This window comes from Anas acuta, chromosome 4, assembly GCF_963932015.1.
Source record: "Anas acuta chromosome 4, bAnaAcu1.1, whole genome shotgun sequence".
In the NCBI taxonomy this organism is placed as follows: domain Eukaryota; kingdom Metazoa; phylum Chordata; class Aves; order Anseriformes; family Anatidae; genus Anas; species Anas acuta.
Window position 1 is genome coordinate 59,232,384 of NC_088982.1, and position 21,474 is coordinate 59,253,857.

General features: G+C 34.1%; 1 long non-coding RNA gene across 1 annotated transcript in view; it reads left to right on the top strand.

Annotated features, from left to right (window-relative positions):
• Positions 1 to 15,733: 15,733 nt before the first annotated feature.
• LOC137856279 (uncharacterized) overlaps positions 15,734 to 21,474 on the top strand; it is a 46,668-nt gene continuing 40,927 nt past the window's right edge. The window contains exon 1 of the long non-coding RNA XR_011096324.1: positions 15,734 to 15,864. This is a non-coding gene — a long non-coding RNA (uncharacterized lncRNA). The remainder of the gene's footprint in view (positions 15,865 to 21,474) is intronic.

Sequence of the window (21,474 nt, forward strand, 5' to 3'; positions counted from 1 at the left end):
TTAATTTCTGATACAGATTGTGCCTTACTTTTATTGTTTATATTTGGATGCCTAACATTTCTTTTTGGCATTCATGTGCAATATGTATCATTTAATCAGGAATACACTATAGAAAGAATCTTGTTAAAATGAACAACAACAAAACCCCCATGAGAAATCTAGAAGTCTGTTCAGTTGGTAAGCTAAGCTGCCTTTCCTATTTGTTTTTGTTACAGTCCATTGCCTTTTATCTGCTCATACCATTATCTTAACTTTTTAATATAATTTCCTCTCTATTTGTATGACAAAAATTCATTTATCAGGGTTATATTGTATTGCAACCTTTATCAAAGAAACATTGGCTACATTTAATGTAAAAATACTAGATTATTTTAGGATTAATGATTAGTTCAAAGAAAGACTGCTGTGCGGTTCAAAGACATTCACATGCCATTAAACAAAGGATCATTTATTTGTCTATTTCAGTTTTGGAACTGGATTTCCAAATCAGTCTTTTTGGCAAGAGCACAGCCACAGTGGCTAAAATTGTGGGAAAGCCATAACTAAAAAAAAATCAGAGCATGACCAACAAATCTGTGCTGCAGGTAGACAGTGGACCCTGTTCATCCTTGACATAACTTCATATGGTGAATGGGAAAATCATGGTTTTCGGTATTAGTACGATATTTTGGTATTTTTTGGATTAATGAAAAATTAATCAGATAAATGTATATGATTAGTTTTAATTAATTTATTAATTAATTTATTAATCTGATTAAAGAGAAACTAGTTTGGGATTAAGACAACATTTTCTCTATGAGTTCCAAGAACAATAAGCAGTAGTCATTCTACTCTTCTGACAGACTGGAGCAATATATCTGAAAATATACTTTTAGGAATGATGTGTGAACATTACAAGACATATATGAAGTCAGAAGCTAATAAAATGTTATACTATATATTTACAGTAAAGCATGTGTTGAACTCAAAATATATTCTGTTTGCTTTATTTTTATTTATTTATTGTTTGTTTTTGCATCTGACAATATTCTTTGGTATAGCAATCATTACCTACTTTTTCAAGAGCTAAAATACAGAAAAAATTTAAAATCTATGTTGCAGTCAAAAAATTACATGAAGTGTACCACATACCTGTTTCCATTAACTAAGGTTGCTAACAGGCTATGGTCATGACAAGAGTTGACATCTGAAGTAAATTTTTTCATAAAGCGTCGTGGGTTATATTTGTAAAAATGTAATTGCTTGTAACCATGACTGACAATACATTGTAAAATGAACAGAACTTTGTCCATCCATTCTAATTTTTACAGACTAGTTATTCTCTGATATTGTCTCAACCTGATTTAGCCCCATGCTATAAGAAGAGGCACAATATGTTCCTCATGCCAGATTTGGGGCAGCACTGGTTGTAGTGTAACTGGTATCAGAATCTAGTTCTGAGTGCTGTGATTCTCACTTATTTTATATGTTATTACTGCATTAAAATCATTCAACCACGAAAAGTGTTTATTTGTTTTATTATACAATTACAACCCTCACTGAATGTCAACTAACGCGCACTAAATTTTCAAAATCGGGAGTTGGCTAAAGGAGGAAACAGAAGGAAATGTGAAGATAATAAAGGTTGGATTCCAGGAAGAAAGCACTGGTATTTCTTGTATGTAAAAGTTGGTGACTTGCTAGTAAAACACAGGGTGAAAGGCCATAATTTCATAATTCACAGCTTACTTCTGTTTTGTACTGAATTTATTTATTTTTTCTTTCTTCAGAAGAAAATACTGTGCCCTCTGACTGTTTTGAACTGATCTATATTTTCTGCAAACACTATATCAGTATGCCAGAAATATGCAAATCTCCCTGCTTTGCAGTCCTAAGAGGAAGGTCCTCATTGTCATTCTTTCTGCTCCTAAATGTTTCACTCTCATTTGTTTATTGTTACTATATGATTTCACAATATTGTCCCTATGGTAACAATTATATTTATATCTCTATATGCTTTATATTGAGCATTATCACCTTAATCTGTGTAACACTTACATTTAAATTTAAATTTAGTTGCTGAATATTTCAAACTGGTGATTTCAGTAGTAGATTCCATCCTGCATCCCTTCCCTTTTCTCAGTGAATCTCCATGGGAATTAAAAACCCTTGTTTTCCTACAGAACAAAAATGCAGTACTGACAGAAAAAGAAAAAGAGTAAAAGAACAAAAGACTTTTTTTTTTTTTTTTCTCTGCTAGTTTTCCTAGTTTTCCTAAACTGGAATGACCTTAATGTCAGGTGTCCCTTTTATTTTCTGCTGTTGCTACTCCAGTGACCTAACCCTACCATTTCTTTATCAGTAGACTTTTACAACTAGATGCTGTGAGCTGGCTGACAGCTGCAGTATCCTGGCAGGCTGCCTGGGGTGGTCAGTCCCACCAGCCCCAGGCAGCGGTGCAATACAGCTGGAGGGGCTGCCAGGAACTCTCTCTCTTTATGAGCCCATGCTGAGCATTCTCAGCAGCGTGATTCTCAGCAGCATTGATAACTATTTTTCCAAGAGATAATAGATATTCTTTCAAAATATAACTCCTGAATATAATAAACTAGAAAGTAATTTACTGTGTTTATAATGGAGGTTTTTTAATGCTGTTTACATACATCTTCAAATTGTATTGTGTTGCAAGCTATACCAGTAAATGAGATGTATGCTGTGAAGGTTAGTATCAGCCTAACATTGTGTATAACAAGTCTCAAGTACTGTTCTATTGATATTTATCTACTCATGTTGCATAACACTTACTGCTCTATACTTCAGATACTTCCGCTAGGGTGTTAAAAAACCAGGCTGACATCTGTTGACTGTGGCTCCATGCTGTGGAAATCACTGAACTGTTGAACTCGTAGTTTTTATTTAATGTTTGCAATATTAAGTCTCTAACCAGCCTTATGATGTAGTTCTCCTACTTCTTTTCCTTATTCATCTCTATTCACGGATAAGTCTGAAGAATTCTATTTCTTTCAGTTGTCATTGTAACTTCCTAAGTTCTGGTACCTCACAAGTAGTTTTACTCTCCTGACCAGTCTTGTTTTTCATAGTTTTGGTTATTTGTGATAACCTTTGTAGAGTTCGTTTGTTTATTTGTTTGTGTTTTTTAAATGCATTCATTTATAACAAAATAAATGTTCATCTCATAAATGCAATATTTGTAAAAAATTTCCTAAAATCTCTCATGAATTACAACATCCTCAAAATGTTCATATTCATAGACTTTTAAATATCATTGAAGTTCTCTTGTAAATTAATAAAATACTTCATCTCCTTCCCTTTTTGACGTATGGACTGTTAGCTGATAATTTTCTTAGAACTCAGACTTCAAACACTATGATCAAAACATAGATGTTGTTCATTTGCTCATTTTCAAATAGGAAATTCCCCAGACCTTTCCCTTCCAGCACAACACAAGACTGTAATACCAGCACTAGCTGCAGTTGTTTTTTTTGGTTTTGTTTTTCTTTTTTTCTTCTTCTTTTCTTTACCCTTGATTTGAAGTTTTTCTACGTAGTGGTCATGTATTTTTTTGAACTATTGTATCCACCTTTTCCAGTTTTCTGATACATTCCCTTCAAAGCTTAACCGCTTTGTGTGAAATTCATCTATATTCTGGCAAAATCCAGACCTTCACTTTTGACAGTTTATTCTGTGTGTTTAATATCTTCAGTATGAAATTATTCTGTTCCTGTTACCCTTACATATTTTGTTTGCTTTCTTAGTGTTTATTATTATTATTATTATTATTATTATTATTATTATTATTATTATTATTTAGCATATTCTTATTGTATAAATTGAAATATTAGCCCAAACTCTGAGATATGCCTTGAGTTCTTTTTCTGGTGTATGTTAAGTGTACATGCAATACCCAGTGTTTCCAATATTCTCCAACATCTGTATAGATAGGCTTCGTAACATAATTCACAATACATGAAAATACAAACACTTGCATGCATTCTACTTCACTTCATAATCCTAGTTAGAAAACTTATTTCCAGCAGCCACGATAAACCACATTCCTTAAAATCACTAAAAAACACGTTAGAGAATGAAAATGCTGGGACTTGATTCTTAGTGTTAGCGTTTTGTTTATCTGTACTCTCTGGACCACAGAGAGTTGCAAATAAGCTTTAGAAAAGATGTTTTGTTTGGAAGGGATTATCTTTCTTTGGATTAAAACATACAAGAAATGAAGATTGCTCAACTAGTGGGTCCAGGAAGCTATACGAGAATTTGCATTAAAAGATATCAAATAGCTAAGACAATAACGCAACATATTTCATACATGTAATTCTCCCATCCCATTTCAAAACATCTAGTGGGTAGATTTTTATTCTACAGATGTTGTTTCTAAGATTGGTAAAGACCAATTCTCATTAAATTACAGTATTAATATCTTGAAATACCTTAAAGAAGGTACTTTCCTTCTTAAAATCTAATGAAATCTTTTTGCTTTCATTTTCTTCCTTTGCGTTTTTAAATATGACATCACTGACAATTTACTGCCTTGTGTTGTCTTTTGCAGAGACTAAGGATAACACTTAGGCTACAAATGAAAAATAGTAGTTTCTTTTCTTTCTTATTATTGTGTTATTTTTTTTTAATTTATTTATTTTTCTCTTGGTAGGGTGCATTTTGGATGACATATTAGCCCTACTGAGAGCTGCAGGATTCTGTAAAATCTGTTTGGATATCCATTTCTTCATCATTATCTCAGTTCTAACTATTCTTATAATTACTAATGTGGCAGGGTTTCTCTTGCAGTTTTCTAAAAATGAATAAATTAATCTGAAGTGAGTCATTACTAAAGGTGAAAAAAAAACAACTTTTTTTTTTTTTGCAAGTGTAAAGTAATATCCTATGTTCTGATTACCGGAATAAATTAATTAATTGATAGTAAATATATGCTACCTGAAAAATCAAGACTTAACAAAGTGTATCTACTTTTTAGGTGTGTTTAAAGAGATAAATCACCATTATGTCTGCATATATCTCTCTTCCATATAACTCATCACAACTCAAACCAAATTAAAATTACGTAAATCTGACCATCACCTTTGAGTCTACTTATTTTTTGCAAACTAGTGAAGAATAGTACTCTTAATAAAAAAAGACTTTGAATTAAAGATATAGCCAGTACAGTGAAGTTGATTCCTGGTGATGATTCCTGTCAATAGCATCCTGCTTCTGTTGATGTTTAAGTTGGAGAGTGCATTTTTGGGGTAGCAAGGAGTGAGATGCAGTTTGAGTCCCAGACTGTGTAAGCCAGGAATCTGCACGTATAAAAGCAGATGATTATTTCCAGAATGAAGAGCATGCTTCAGGGATGGTCCAGAGCTCCTATTTACCATGATTCTTGCCTTTGCTTTATGCACAGAATTTTTTGTTTATAGATGACTGCATGACCTAGTAAATATAAATTACTTAGCAAAGCATTTCTTCCCCTAGTTCTCTGACATTTAAAACCACAGTATCTTTCTTTAATATAATTTGCTTTATGCACTAATAGCAGTGTGTTTAGTCTGACTACCTTTAACACACACTTTTTTCCTCATTTTAAAATATCTTGCTGCTATAATCATAAAAATATTTAATACAATACTATCCACTCCATTATAGAAACATATTTTTATTCTGTTTTGTGTAAGCATATGCTGTAGGATACAGATGGTTAACAAGTAAGACTCTATAAGTGATATGTATTTACCAATATATCTTCACCATTTCTCTTCCTTTTATTTTATTTTATTTTATTTTATTTTATTTTATTTTATTTTATTTTATTTTATTTTATTTTATTTTATTTTATTTTATTTTATTTTATTTTATTTTATTTTATTTTATTTTATCCTTATGATAATACTTTTACAGAAAATTTGCTTTCTTGTCCATTGCTGTACATTGAGCAGAGTACTGGCAATGAGGCTTTAGTATAGACAGTTTAACTTAAAAGGGTAACCAAGATGTTGCATGACTGACAAAGATTATAAACTCTTTTTGCTGCCTCCTGTCTCATCTGGACTTTTATCAGAGCATGAATTTCTTTAGATATTGAAAAATTGTATGTGTTCCTCTCTCATCCCAGGAAGATGTCACCAGGAAGTCACATCACCTGAATACCATGGAAGAAAAGAGGATGTTCAGCTATGTCCATCATCATGTTGATGTTGAAAGACAGGTGGTACCAGCAACACCTACCCTTCTGACAAAAGGTAAGAATTGTTGCTGAACTAGAAAATAAACCAGAAGTGAGAGTAATTTTATTTTTTTTTAACCTCAGTTGTGGCTGTTTTTTGTTTTGTTTTGTTTTTCTTTTTGTGACTAGGAAAAAAATGCGTTACCTGTAGTAAGCAACAACTCTACTGTTAAGACAGTTATAGTGATGAAGGAAACATAGACTATAAGAAAGGACAATTTGCCCATGCAATTGCCTCAAGAACCTTGACAGTAGGCATTGATTGATGCTTGGATTGCTTCCAAAGTTTTTAATCTATTTCCCTCTTTTACTTTGCAAAACAGAATACATTTTCTGTTCTGTACCTGCATAGAAGTCTAGGCAAATCGGAGATAATGATTAATGTTGTTGAGTCCATATCAGCAGCACTTATATACTTTCTACAAGTATTTTTCACTTACACACTTTCACTTAAAAAGACATGCCAGTTACTGAGTCCGTTGATCTCTTGATTGCTCCCAAAGCATAATAAAAAAGCTAGTAATGATTATTTCACAGTTTGTTGTGTTTGTAATTTCAAAATAAGTAATGCAATTGCATTTTTGTTCTCTGACAGAAGTAATTAACTACCTCTGCACAGTGTTTCCACAGCACGTATCTGCCAGTGATTTAGATTGTTTGTCTAGTCATGTTACAACATGCAAGGGCTCGGGTGGGGGGGGGGGGGGGGAGAAGCCATCTGTCATTTAATTTATTTGTCACGGCGTTATGTATATAAAACAAGTGCTGGTTATGCATTAACATTGGCCAGATAGAGTATTTCTCTGCATATTTTTTTCTGTTTCTAAACTGTCATCATTTTTATAGCCTTATGTTTGGAAGATAAATAAATGCCTTCTGTTGCCTGTAGTACGAATATCAGAGCAATGTTAGAGGGAAAAAATTAATAGAGCCATGTTCAATGTATCTATGCTCTGATGGATAAATTTGTCTTGTTTGTTGTAAGTACAGCATGCAAAAGGCTTTATTTATTCACTTGTCATGGGCAAGTATCTTATATGTGATTCTGTCTTCCAGTCTGTACAGATTAATCCCAGAATTTTTGTCTGACAGACACCAGTCATAGAATCATAGAATCATGGTTTGGGTTGGAAGGGACCTTAAAGATCATCTTATTCCAAACTCCCTCCCACTAAATCAGGTTGCTCAAAGCCCCATCCAACATGTCCTTGAACAGTTCTGGGGATGGGGCATCTACAGCTTTGAGCAACCTGTTCCAGTGTCTCACCACCCTGATCCAGAAAAATTTCTTCCTAACATCCAGTCTAAATCTACCTTTTTTCAGTTTAAAACCATTACTCCTTGTTGTGTCACTACATGTCCTGGTAAAAAGTCTTTCTCCTTCTTATAAGCCCCCTTTTACACATTGAAATCATCCTCAGGCATTACCCAGTTAGGAACTGATCTTTGACAATTGGGATGCCCTTTTCATTTGACTTTGTTCCTTCAATAAAGTTAGGATGTTGATGACTAAAATTTTATTTGACTTTATGTTTTCTGAAGTTTCACATTATTTCAAGATGATCCGTTAGATAATTCTAATGTGTTCCCTCTGACAGCAGTTGAAGTCTGGTATCCGTTTCCATCCTTGGCTTGGTGAAAGAGAATATCCACACTAAAATTTTTGCTCCTTTTTCTCCAAGGCTTGAAAGGTATCTGCCTTTAATTTCTCTGTAAGAAAATGAACAGTGAACTTTTACTGCCACAGGATAATAGAAACATTTAATGATATTTACAGGACCTTTATTTCTTTTTATCTCAGTACGCTTCTAATTATGGCTTTTATTTATATTACAGAAAAGCTGAAGGATTCCAATTAGGAATGAGCCTCTTCTGTATTCAACATTGTATTAAAACGCAGTTTTGCCATGCCTTGAGGAGTTTACAGTTTGATTTAAGACCCAAAAGAGAAATAATTAATTAATAAATTAATTGGGAAAAATTATTCTTATGAAGAAAAAATATTGCATGAACTTACGTGATTTTAACACTGTTATTCACTTCACTTTGAGATCGAGCTTTTGAAATCAGATGGCTGAGCCGTGAGTCTCACTTTTTGCTCATTTTTAATTTTTTCTTTCCAGGACATCCAGGCTGTTTTTATTTTTGAATGTCATTCCTATGTCATTGTCTTTACGAAGGGATACACCAAAATCCTAGTGTTTTTGTTTGTGTGTTTGTTTTGTTTTTATTTTATTTTATTTTATTTTATTTTATTTTATTTTATTTTATTTTATTTTATTTTATTTTATTTTATTTTAAAGTCTCTGAGCTACAGTATATATCAGAGAAACCTTATGAGCAACAGAAAACATATATAGGAAAAGAAACAGTCCATACAAACCTTCCTTTCATTACACAATTATTAGTTACTTCCAAAGACTACTGGAGTCTTGTGTCTGTTTCTCTCCCAGATTCTCTAGGATATCTGACTAGTGAAGGAGACAGAGTCATGACTCAAAACACATGCAGATGTCAAAACATCTTTTCAAAATGGTGACCCATTTTAGAACTAAATATTCATAGCTTATAAATATTGTGCTACTCTTAAAAAAATAAATATGAAATACACAGTCACTGAGATCTTAAGAATTACTTTCATGTTATATTTGGGTCAACGAAGAGTCATATTATGACCTTAATAAAAACTATGCTATTTTCATGTAGCATACTAATTTTTCAGATTCCATACGAATCGTTTTATATCATGGTTTTGTTATAATAGAAAAGTAGAAATAGGAAAAAAATAATTTATTCAAATATTTCTAACCTTGACATATATATTTACAAAAATCTGTTTATGACTAAAACCAACACTCCTGACATTATTGCACAAGAAAATGCTATTGTTGTTATTATAACTCATATCTGTATTACCAAAACCCAGTTACAGACCAGATTTGTACTGTTTTAATGTTATTATGAATGCCAAGTTTTTGCAAACTAGGTATGCAACCAAGACAACATATGCACAAAGATGGCAGGAAAATACAAAGATTTGATGAATGCATGTTAGCTTAAAGTGCAGTGCCCTCAGCACCTTTTTGCCACTGCATGTGTTCTATATAACAACATCATTTAAATAAAACTCATCAGATCACCATAAAAAGGAAAGGTGAATGAAAGATTCTGATAATGCTGAAGACTATAACTGAATATTGAACTGTCAAGAAAATATGATATGACATGGATATATCTCTTACCAAGCAAATGACCCTAGTTCAAAGGGCAGAACAGATATTTTTCTGTAACTGTCTGCCTCTCTTCTCTGGTTAAAGGGCTTGTCACTTCTGTTAATCCACTATAGGCCATCTGTGGTCATTTTTTAGAACAACAATATAGGTTACTATAATTTATATCTGGACAATAGCCAGAGACAAACCAGTAAAAAGTTTTAGAAAGCAGAAAACCGAAATTTCTGCATATGCCTTATACCTTAATTTATATTTTGGGCTATCCAGCAACCTGTCTCTGTATCTTAGGTAGGAAATAAGTGCAGGTATCTTCACCTGTACATCTTAATGTGTTATTGAATGCTTCCTGCTGTGATACAATCATAGAACTGTTGTACAGAAAATGTATATAATCAGTTGTCACCTATAATGCTATTATCCCCTTTTTTCCTCATTGAGAGAAAAACAAAAAAAGAAAACAAAAAGTGAGGAACTTGTGCAGAAGAAGAAAGAGAAAAAAAACCAACATCACACACACACACAAAAAGAATTGTTAACCAACATACAGATTTATCTTCTTTGGTGTTTTGCCTATCTTACTCATTTTTACGCTTTTCACTTCTGTTTGCCTCGGCCTTTTAGAAATACTCACATAACCTGTTAGTCTGTTTTGGGAAACTGCAAATTTGCACTTCATGGTTTGCTGCTTCCATTTATGGATATTTAATGTTTATTTACATTGAAAGATTATATTTTTTTTTTTTTCTTTTACATAAAACACTCCTTTTGGGCTTTTAGGACACACTCCAGGTCTATTTCTCTCCTTTCTCCTTTCTTTATCTCAGATAGATATCTTCTAATTTATGGATCAAATGTTGCTTACCAGACTACCACTCTTAATCTTTCATGAGTTAGTCTGGATTTACACTGATGGTATGGAGGGAAAATTGGCTTCATGCCTCTTATGCAGTGTAGCTTCTTTTGCTTGTAACAAACAGTATCTCCAAATATGTAGCAGATACAAAAGACACTGAAAGTGCTAAAACAGCTTCTATCCATAGCAGCTGGTTTTGGCCAGAACCTCTTGCTAAATTATTTCTCTCTTTCTTGATCACTGTCTGTTACCAGAATCCACCTCTTTTTTGTTTCAGTCCTTCCCACCAAGATGTTTGCATTTATTTCTTTCCTTGCATTTCTTTCTTCTCTTGTCCACAGGGTGCATGTTTTCTGTAAGTATACTGAATCAAAAGATGGGGTGATTAAATAGTTATGGTGGCAATCACGTGTATTTTTCTCCTAATCCTGAAGATGCAACACTAAATGAATACTAAATGCAGAAAAAAAAATGATAAATACAATCAGTATGTTAATTCTTATTATTTTATTATTTCAAATTACTCAAATCTACCTTTCTCACAGCTCTGTTAAAAATACATCTCTGTTACAAGCTGCTTCTTCAGCTAATAGAAAAAATGTTATATATGAAATAAAACTCATGGAAAGTTTAATATCCAGTGAGATCAGCATAGAAAGGAACACTTTTCTGCCTTCTAATAAATCTTGCAAGTCTCCATTAGTTATGTGGAAGCATATTCACTTGGAACAGAATGTGTTACTTTATACTGGAGGCAATCATTTACAAAGAATAAATTGTGGCAAGCTGGGTAGATTGCCAGGCTTTTGTATTGCAATGAATCAGAAGGATTGGTTGTGACACTTGCAACTAGAGATCAGGTGAAAGAGTGGCAAGGTTCAAGTTCCAGCAGCACTCACTGCCTAAAGACAGCACTACTGGCCTTTAGTATTTATTTGGGTGTATGTAGCCCCAGCAGTCCCTAGTTTTTGAGTGCCAGCAGACTACAGTGTCTCAGTGACTACAGTTTTCTTCCCCTTCTTGTTAATCCTGTCCATGTGGTACTCTTAACAAGTAGCTCTGACTTTTATGGGCAGATCTGGCACAGTAAATCTTCAAGAGAAACTTCTTACTTCTTATTTCTCTGAAGCCACAACAAACTACTACCAGAACAGCATAAAATACTCAAGGTGAGGCCTCACCAGCACTAAATACAGATGGATAATCAGTTCTTTTGACTGGAAAATACCTTTTTTGATCAGTAATCACCTCTTTTTACTGGAAAATATTTTATCTTTATCAAAACATTTAATGTAAAATCCAGCTTTTATAACAATTATGTATGGGTGCAGTCTCTGATTTAAGCTGCCTTTGAAACAGAGGCAGTGGGGTGATAGAATATGTTCAAACACTGTTCTGGAAATGAGAACACCAGGGTTTCACACCATAGTGCATGACCTTTGATTAGTTATACAATTTTTTGGTGCAACACTTTTCTCTTTGTAAAACAAAGGTGATAGCGTTCATCGACTATACGTTTTGTCATTAAAAAGGCATTTATGAAAGTGAAAATGATATAGAAGTTAAAAAATAATCAAAGTACCTTCTTAAGAGAGAAAGAGTCTTTGTGAACTGAAAGATCTGCCCTCTGATGTGTGTCTTATTGGGGAAAAAATAAATATATTTTTCCCCTACAATTATATGTCCTAACTGATGTCTTTGTAGATGCTGAGCTGTCAACAACTAGACTCTGTCAAATTTTTCTCCTTTTTTATTTTTATTTTTCCCAGATGAGCAAGACAGAAAACCATACTAATGCAATAATTTTCTTATTTTCTTGTTTAAGTGTGTATTTATAAAGGGGTTGGAAAATGCTTGTTTACTGGGGGGGAAATGTATTTACTAGAGGAAAAAGGAGAAGGAACAGATAATTAACCTCTTCTCACACTCTCTAATGTTATTGGAGGACAGACTTCAGATTACTGCAGTTCTGTAGAGATTTATGTTCTAAATATTACCAATTATTACATCTAAGTCTGGAGTACACAAAATGACTAAGACTTTCAGAGGCATCTAGTGAATTTTATGTGTTCTAGAAAGTATGAAGCATTTTCTATCTGAAAATATAACTAATGTAATACATTTTAAGTTTTCATAGGAATTTGACATAACAGGATTTGGTATATATGCTACGGTATGGCTGTTTGTCTATGTGCTCTTCTCTGTCTTATCCTTCTGTCAGTGTGAGGTGGCTTATCTCTCTTTTATGACAGACTAAGAAGTTTTGAATTACTTTTCTTTTTCTACACATATATTTGCATTACTTTAAGATGCAAATATTTCTTTTTGCAGATATGCACTGTTGCAACTTTGATCCAAGGAAGCAGAAAAACATACATTTAAATGTATTAACTCCCCATTGAGTACAGTATGGAAGATCTTTCATGACTCAGGCTCTTTATCATTAATTAATATTGGATTACTCTGGTATTCATGAAGATACTGATAGTGAAATCCTTGGGGTACATGTTTTTCTTCTGTAAGTTTGGGAATTCAGAAGGCAGCAAATTGTGAGGAAGTTCTTTCATATGCAATTACATGTTCAGACAAGCATCCTGACTGTCAAGTTTCTTGCCCTACCTAGGAAAGGAATACATCTATCATGCAAGTGTTTTTTTCTTTGTTGTTGGTTGTGGAGGTGGTGATAGTTTGTTGGTTGTGTGTGTGTTTTTTTCCCCACATTTAATAAGCTAATATTTTACTAATTTCTACAAAACAAGAATAGAATCAGGAGCCTGAGATTTACTGTTTAGTGGTTTTCAGGAAATAACTGCTGTTTTCCCAAATTGCTTTCCACTTTAGAAAGGATATATTTCTTATCTTTCATTGACTATGTTTGTCACTGTCAGAGAAATTCGTCTGCACTACCTGACCCCACATGACCATCTGTCTGTTTTGGCTGGGCAGTGATGCCTGTAGGCTCAGAGCTGACCTCAGCCACTGGCACGCTGTGACCAAGGTCACTAATCCAGCTGGAAGGCTTGCAGGAGTCATTCTCACTCCTGGAAAAGTTTTGATAGGTTCTTTTCCCAGGAGCCATCTTGCCAGACCAAAGGGCTGGTGAGACTGCACCACCAGTATATATGGGGAATTCCTTTGAATGCTACTTTCCTCTGAAAAGTAATAGTGGGGAAAAACAAACAAACAAACAACTGTTTTGTATTTTTTTTTAACAGTGACAGTGTTTGATTGTTCATTTGAGAACGTATAAAAGCCACTTTTCACAACAAAACTATCCAGGATCTTGGATCTATAAAATTAGTTCTTGTTAGTCAGTAAAATACACAGAGTTAATTTGAACTGAATTGCCAAAGAAGAGCTGATCAATGTTCTTATAATGTTTTTCAATTACTAATAGTTGTTTTAAAAGGACTTTTAACTGTATAGATGTGTTTATAGAGTGAAAATGCTGAACTAAAAAACAATCCAAATATTCACTTATGTTTTTTTAGTTCTGCTGCTTAGAATTCTACTAATTCTACTAAAACTATAAAGAATCATGCTGCTTTATGTATGTTATGTAACTGTTACAAATCCTTTTTTTTTTTTTTTTTTTCAAGTGCAGCTTACATTTGAGGAATATATGGAGCCAATAATTTTAGCTTGCTTATTTGTGAATGTAGTTTTAGAACAAATTTTCTTTGTACAAGTATAGTATCTTTGAATTTTTGTGTTATTTTTATAATCTTTTCTGTATCTTGAATTCTTACTGTCTCACAGAGAGAATATATTCCACATTTTCTGTAACAGGACGACTTTATGTAGAAACTGTCTTAATGATCTCTGCACTATTTTTTTCCTGAATTCTTTAATTAAGGATGGGATTTCTATCTCTTTGAAAAAGTCTTCTCTCAACACCTGCCCCGTGTTACTGTGAATACCTGCAGTATTTTCAGGCTTATTGACACACACACACATGGTATATTATTCTTGACTGGCCTAAGTCCTAAGTGATTTCACCTGGTCTTCTCAGCAGAAGCTCCTCTAGAATTAGTTTGTTTGTTATTTTGGTTCTTCTGAGACCATATTTTTTTCCCACAGGAGGAAGTTAATTCCTCACCTGAATGGAATTTTTCTCTTTTCTGGTTGTTCCACTGGGGGATAAAGAAGTGTGCTCTCAAACAACTTCTGATTGATGAAGGACTTTAATATAGGGAGAAGAAAATTCTAATGGAGACAGTGAAGCACATAATCTGTAGAATATCCCCTAACAGAAGGAAATTGAAAATCTGTCTTTCTTAGTGAGCTTAGTTACTGCTGGTCCTTCTATGAGAATTGGTACTGTTTTTTTCAAGTGTTTAAATCCTTCCTGTTTTAATTATTTTGGCTGTTAGAAGAAAGTTTTTTCAATATTCAATTAAGTCTTCAATATGTCCACATCAAGAAATGTTATAAGTACTGCGTTATATTCTGGAATTCTCTAGTTCCAATTTAGGCAAAACATGCTTTATCTGCAAAACCAGGAGGAACGGTAAAATTTCCCCTTATCTCTGCTTCTTTTCAGATTCAAACAAAGACATTCAGGAAGTACTGCAGATATTTACAATCTTACAATCAATTACCATCATTACCTCCTCTTTTTGCCTGTTTTTTTTTTTGTTGTTGTTTCTTTTTTGTTTGTTTGTTTGTTTGTTTTGTGAAGAGACGATAGACATACTAGATCAAATTTATACCAAAGAAAATTGTTACAGAACTGAAGAGCTATGCAGTTAATTAATGACGCAGTGAAGGATGATGTGATGCTGGAGCTTGTTGTCACTGAGATTCAGCTGTGGCCCTTATCCACCTGTCTGTGTCTCTCCCCCAGGGAGCTCTTCAAACCTGTTTGTGCTTTTTTCTTGAGAGCAGAACAGCAGCATCATGTACCTGCATGAGCTGATGTCCTGTGGGTGGCTGTTCTTGAAGGCACAAAATTGTTGAGGATAGTGGCATGCTCTGTGCCTCAATGAACCACCCACGTCATGCAAGTTCTCTACCTCAAGAACTACTGATACAAGAAAAAAAAAAAAAACACTTTTCCCCCATGAGGTTAAATTACGCCTTCTGACAAAGAAACCCATTGTATGTTTTGAATAGAGCTTTGCAAGGTCTGTGGATCTCCAAAACTGTGGATGTGTGGGATGAGGTGTGAGGAGAGAAAGGGACTTTTGACTTCTATGACATTGATACTCAGCACGTTCTTTAATCTAAAGCAATTAAAAAATAAAATGTCACCATGTAGATTTTAATTATGTTTTGAGTTCAAAGAATATCTAGGCTTATTTTTTTCTACAGAAAAAAAAAAAAAAAACTGCTGTATCATACTGTTGCTTTGTAGGGTTTTTATCTTTTTAAAATATATATATATGTATATAATAATAATATTTTATTTATTTATTTATTTATTACAATCACAACTAATGTTATTTCTTTTTATCTCTTTAAGGAGGGTGTTGTGGAAAAATAATTACATTCTGTAGTGATCTTTGTTTTCTCCTAAAATGATGTGACTAAAGACAAGAGTAAAGGTGAGTTTTATTCTCTTTCTTCTGTACAGAAACCAGGGAAGTGTGAAGGTAGCATTCATAGGGATGACTATATAAATAGGTCATATTTATAAATTTATAAATAAGAAGGGGGCCTACCTATCAGAGAGTGTGTCCCATAGGAGGAATGAAATGATGACAAAAAGCAGATGGGAATTCCTGAAAGCAGCATCAGCAGGTCAGTAAGTATTCTGACCTCCATGAAAATATTATCCTCCTACTCTTTGTGGAATACAATCTCAAAAGTAAACTTGTGAAAAATGATGAGTCATACCACACCACCAATCTCCATTACAGTGGGAAACATTTAGCTCTGCATTTGTGAACTAGGTCCAACAGCAACGGTGTAATTCTATGTTTAATAATCCATCCTTCATTCTGCCAACCTTCTGCCTATCCTGGCCTTAATTATATGAAATATTTCCAATTTTTTTCTCTCTGATCCATTTTCTTCTCCCAGGGTCCCCTTTCCTAGTAATGCAGGCACAGTTAATTAAGTCTTCAGTAGAAGTCAAGTAGAAGTCATGAGCCTATTTAACTGCTCTGGGAACAGAAGGGCTAAAGGGAATGGATCAAGAGGACTGGAGAGACATGGAGGAAGTTAAGAGAGATGAATTTACATCCCTTCTTTTGCCAAGCATAAAGATAGGGAAAGGTGGCAATGTCTCAGCCTATAAATTTCTGGATGAAAAGTATTATTCTTGGATTTTGCATGTCTTCTAATCAATTTTCTCCTGAGTCAGCAGACATCATCTCTCCACTGAGTTTCTCCCCTTTTACCCTTTTGTAGCAGCACCTGCTATCTTGACTTTCCAAAGCTTTGGAGAAATTAAGCAAATGGGTCTCTGTCCATAGCTGTAAGGTGTGTGCAGTGCTCATATCTAGAGGTATTAATTCCTCGCAGCTGGAAGAGCGCAAGCAGGTGAATCAGTCCTGATGTCAGAGCAGAAAGCTCATTGGTCCTTCTTACTTGGCTGGGGAATACACACTATAGTACAATAAATCTGGGAGAAAGCCCTTTAACAAGGTGACCGAATAGTTACTTTCCATTCATAGGTTTATAGGCAAGTTTCTTCCTCTGCAGTGCCTAGGAGCAGAATCATTACAAAGGAACAGATAACATATTCCATCTGAGATGGCCTCACAGCCACTTTTTTCAGCTAAGTTAATGTTTTCCAATTCACTTGTACTGTGCACATTTATCAGGCAAGAGTAGCTCTAGGTGTAAGCCTTGCTGACGTCAGTGAATCTACACCAGCAAAAGTTTGTCTAAGCTTCCTTTTCATGCTTAGACAGAATGGCTTCTACAAGAACCAGAGAATTAGGACTTTCTTTCATCTCTCTGTTGCTCAAGAAATCAAAATAATGTCTTCAGTAAAATAAAAGGTTTTAAAAGAAGCAGGAAATGCAGTAGCAAACAGAAGCAAACAAACTACTTTTAATGTCAATGTTGATTGAACAGAAAACATTTCATTTCATATGAACAGTAATAGCTGATTATTAAATCTGACAAACTTCTAAAAATGTCTGTTTTTCTTCCTGCTCATATTAGCACCCATTTCGCTAGCAATACTGAGCCCACTGTGTCTGCCTGGCATGAATAATAAGCATCTGTCAGACTATCTGCAGCTACAATTAAATACTGAAACTGCTGTATAGTTTCTAAACAAACAGAAGCTGAATATCTGGCTGTTTCTATCCTGGGATTTCAATTGCATGCAGTCCACAGGGGACTTAACTTTGCTCTGTAGTGCATTGCAGAAGGCACTTAAGCTGTATGACCATTAATTTAATCATCCTGAAGTTTACCACTGGGAACAAGAGGGCAGGAAGGGAAGGAGACCTGAGAAGTGCACAGTAGTGATCAGTTGGTTGTTCACTCTGCAGAAGCCATCATCACAACAGGCATTAATTGACTCCCTTGTTGGCAGTCTCCATGGATGGTTGAAATCACTCCAAGCCTAAGCTGGTCTAATAAAAGTATTACCTCTCTCCGTAGACCTTGCCTCATATACTGAAATAGGCTTTCTCCAATAGGGGTGGTCCCTCTGAGATAGCCCTGAGGCCAACTTTTTACAGGGAGGTTTAATGTGTCTACGCATACAGTGGGGGAATAAATGCCAAATTTGCTCACCATGCTTGTCACCTAAAAACCTTTCATGGCATTCAGTTTGTATACCAAAACCTCATCACATATATATATATATTTTATATATATTTATATATATTATATATATAATATATTATATATTATTTTATATAATTATTATATATTATATTATACACTATTATATATAATATAATTATTATATATTATAATATATATTATATTATATATTGTTATATATATTATATATATATAAATTTTTTTTGTTCTTTTAAAATATATTTCAAATTTAAAAAGAAGACATTAAGAGAAAGAGCTCTGTTTAGGACCTTGATACTAATTATGTATTTGAACTACTGTTAAAATTTAGTTATTTTTTAATATCCCAAATGTTATTCCACTCTTTTCTTCTGAAGTGTATACCAGATATATCTTCTCACACTTTATTCCACCTAAAGAGCAAATTTTCAAAATTTGGCATATAATGCCTGACATAAAAGGCTGTGATTTTCTACTGAGAGCTTTTCATAAATCTGTAAACGCTAAAGGGTGGAAATGTCCACCTAATCTGATGATATATCCATATACTACACATTTCCTTCCAATTACATTTTTTCTTAAACTGCCACATTTCTGTTTGGCTGAAATATATTTTAAAGAAAATCAGTCAGTCTTGAAGTCAAGAAATGGAGAATTGCTGTTTCCCTCAGTAATTTATATTGAGGGCTGGTAGCTCTCCTAATGTCATGTCTGTGCCTTTATTTTAAATGTAAAATTGCATGGATTTAGTATCCAGACATTTTAAAATATTTACATGTATTTCAATTAAAATATTATTTTTCTATTTTTAGAAAGGTTGATATTAAATTTTCTTGGAGGTGTTCCAATGTTTTAATTACATAATCTCAGTCTTCTTTTTTCATTAACTAAATGGACTTGACTCCTTAATTATTTGATTTCCTTGTATATGTTCCTCAGTTATTTGGGGGTTCTCTGATCTCTCTTCTCTGTCAATATCCCTTTCAAAATCTCGTCAAAATGAGATGCAGCACTCCAATTTTGTTTGCACTATGGTTCTAGAGATATATAATGCCCACTTTTTTTTTCAAAATCTTTTGCTGTTCACATCAACTTTCCTGATTGTGTTGGTTTGTCAGTCCTTCTGGAAATTGTGCCACTTCTATATAAATGACTTGCTTTAGGCATACGAAGTTGAAAGTACTGGTATTTGCTGCAAGAAACTAATCCAAAAAGGAGCTTGATGTGGACAGAATCTAGTATGCCCAGGGACATCTATTGACTTTAATAAGGCTTTATACAAGACCAAATGTGTACCCATGTGGAAATCCATGAATCAAATTTGAAACTGTTTAGGAACAGTAATGGAAAAAATAAGAAAGAAATGCTGATAAAACCCTTGGATAGATAGCATTATTATTTTACTAGTTTCAAGATTAATTTTTCTTTCTTTCTTTAATTGTTCTTTTTTTCTTTTACATGTGTCTGACTAGTAAATAGATAACTGTTAACTTGTAGTAAGAATCCGTACAATAGAACTGGATGACAAATTCTATAACAAAATTATATGGTCTTGATATTTGTCCCATTGATTTCATTTCATGAAGAATATATGTCAGCTAAATATAAGGATTTAACAGCAGAACTGTATATTCATTCGAAACTTTTTAAATTGGAAACTTCATTTGAAAATGGAATTTAATTTGAAGAATAACTCATCTATTCCTCTCACCTTCAATTCCCCTGGAAAAAGAGAGCTTAGAAAAAATAATCTGAGATCACGTGGGAACTTTAAATCAATTTGCCAAACATTTCAGAACATTTACAAAATCTAAGTATAAAAATTAAACACAAGTATTCTGAAACTATTTTTAAGCTACAGTTCCTGTAGCTAGAGGCAAGTGAAAGATAGTAAGCAAAATTGTTTTTCTGTGCGATGTCTATCATTCTTTCTGCTTCAGATATCATCAATTCTATATGTACAGAAGACAGCCTAAAAAAAAAAAAAAAAAAGTACAAAATTGCATTTTCCTTGCAAGATTTAAGTAGTTGCTAAGATTCATTAACGGAAAAAGAGCAAGAATGGACTTTGAAGCAAGTATTTGACTTCTGGAGTAAAGCTGTTTCTGTACAGTACCTTTTAAAAGCTTCAGGGAACAGAATCTTATTCTGAAGTTGCAATTTATGTCTGCCACAGATCCAATTTTTTCTTTTTTCATGACAAAATGAAGTAAATATTGAACTATCTAGAGAGTGTATTTTTCTTATACTAATAAAGGGAGCCAATGCTATGAATATTCATCTGAATTTGGGAACAAATTGCAGCTAAGTTAGGTTGGTTGTGGTACTTACAGATAAGATTCATTCATTTGGCAAAACCCTCTGCTTCAGCCAAAATACACTTAGTGAACCTATGGATTAAGTGAGAAAGTATATTTTCTTTCCCTTGATTTAGTACATCCCAGGATATTTGGCCAATTTGTACCATAAGTTAAAGTTTGTTTCCATCAGTCAAGAATGAAGTGCTCATCAATTCTACTCAGTCAAGAATTGTAGTACTCAACAACTTTGCCTCAGTCACTGGCAGTCAGGAGCAAGGTCTCCCCCACTGTAAGCATAGAGCAGGTTCAAAACCACCTGATGAAACTGAACAGATACAAGTCTATAGCACCTCATTACATGCATCCCAGGGTCCTGAGGGAACAGGCTGATGTAGTTGCCGTGCCATTCTCCATCATATTTGAAAAGTCATGGCAGTCTGGTGAAGTACCTGATGACTGGAAACATAATTCACATTTTTAGTTAGGGTAAAAAGGAAGACCTGGGGAACTACGGGCAGATGAGCTTCACCTCTGTGCTTGGGAAGATCATGGAACAGATCCTTCTGGAAGCAATGTTAAGGCACATGCAAGACAAGGAGGTGATCCAAGACAGCCAGCATGGCTTCACCAAATTTTGCCTGGGCAAACTGGTAGCCTTCTATGATGCACTGACTGCATCAGTCAACAAGGGACAACATACGAATGTCATCTACCTGGTCTTCTGAAAGACCTTTGACATAGTTACATAACAACCTGACCTCCAAATTGAACAAATATGTATTTGAAGGGTGGACCATTCAGTGGACGAGGAATTGCCTGTATGGCTGCACCCAGAGTTTTGTGGTCAATAGCGCTATGTCTACGTGGAGGCTGGTGATGAATGGTGTTCCTCAGGGGTCCATCTTGGGACTGGTACTGTTTAATATCAATGATATAGACAGTGGGATCAAGTGCACCCTCAGCAAGTTTGCAGATGACACCAAGGTGAGTGGTGCAATCAATACAACAGAAGGAAGGGAAGCCATCCAAAAAGACTTGGCTAAGCTCAAGAAGTGGGCCCACATGAACCTAATGATGTTCAACAAGTCCAAGGGCAAGGTTCTGCACCTGGGTTGGGGCAATCCCAGACGTGAGTACAGACTGGAA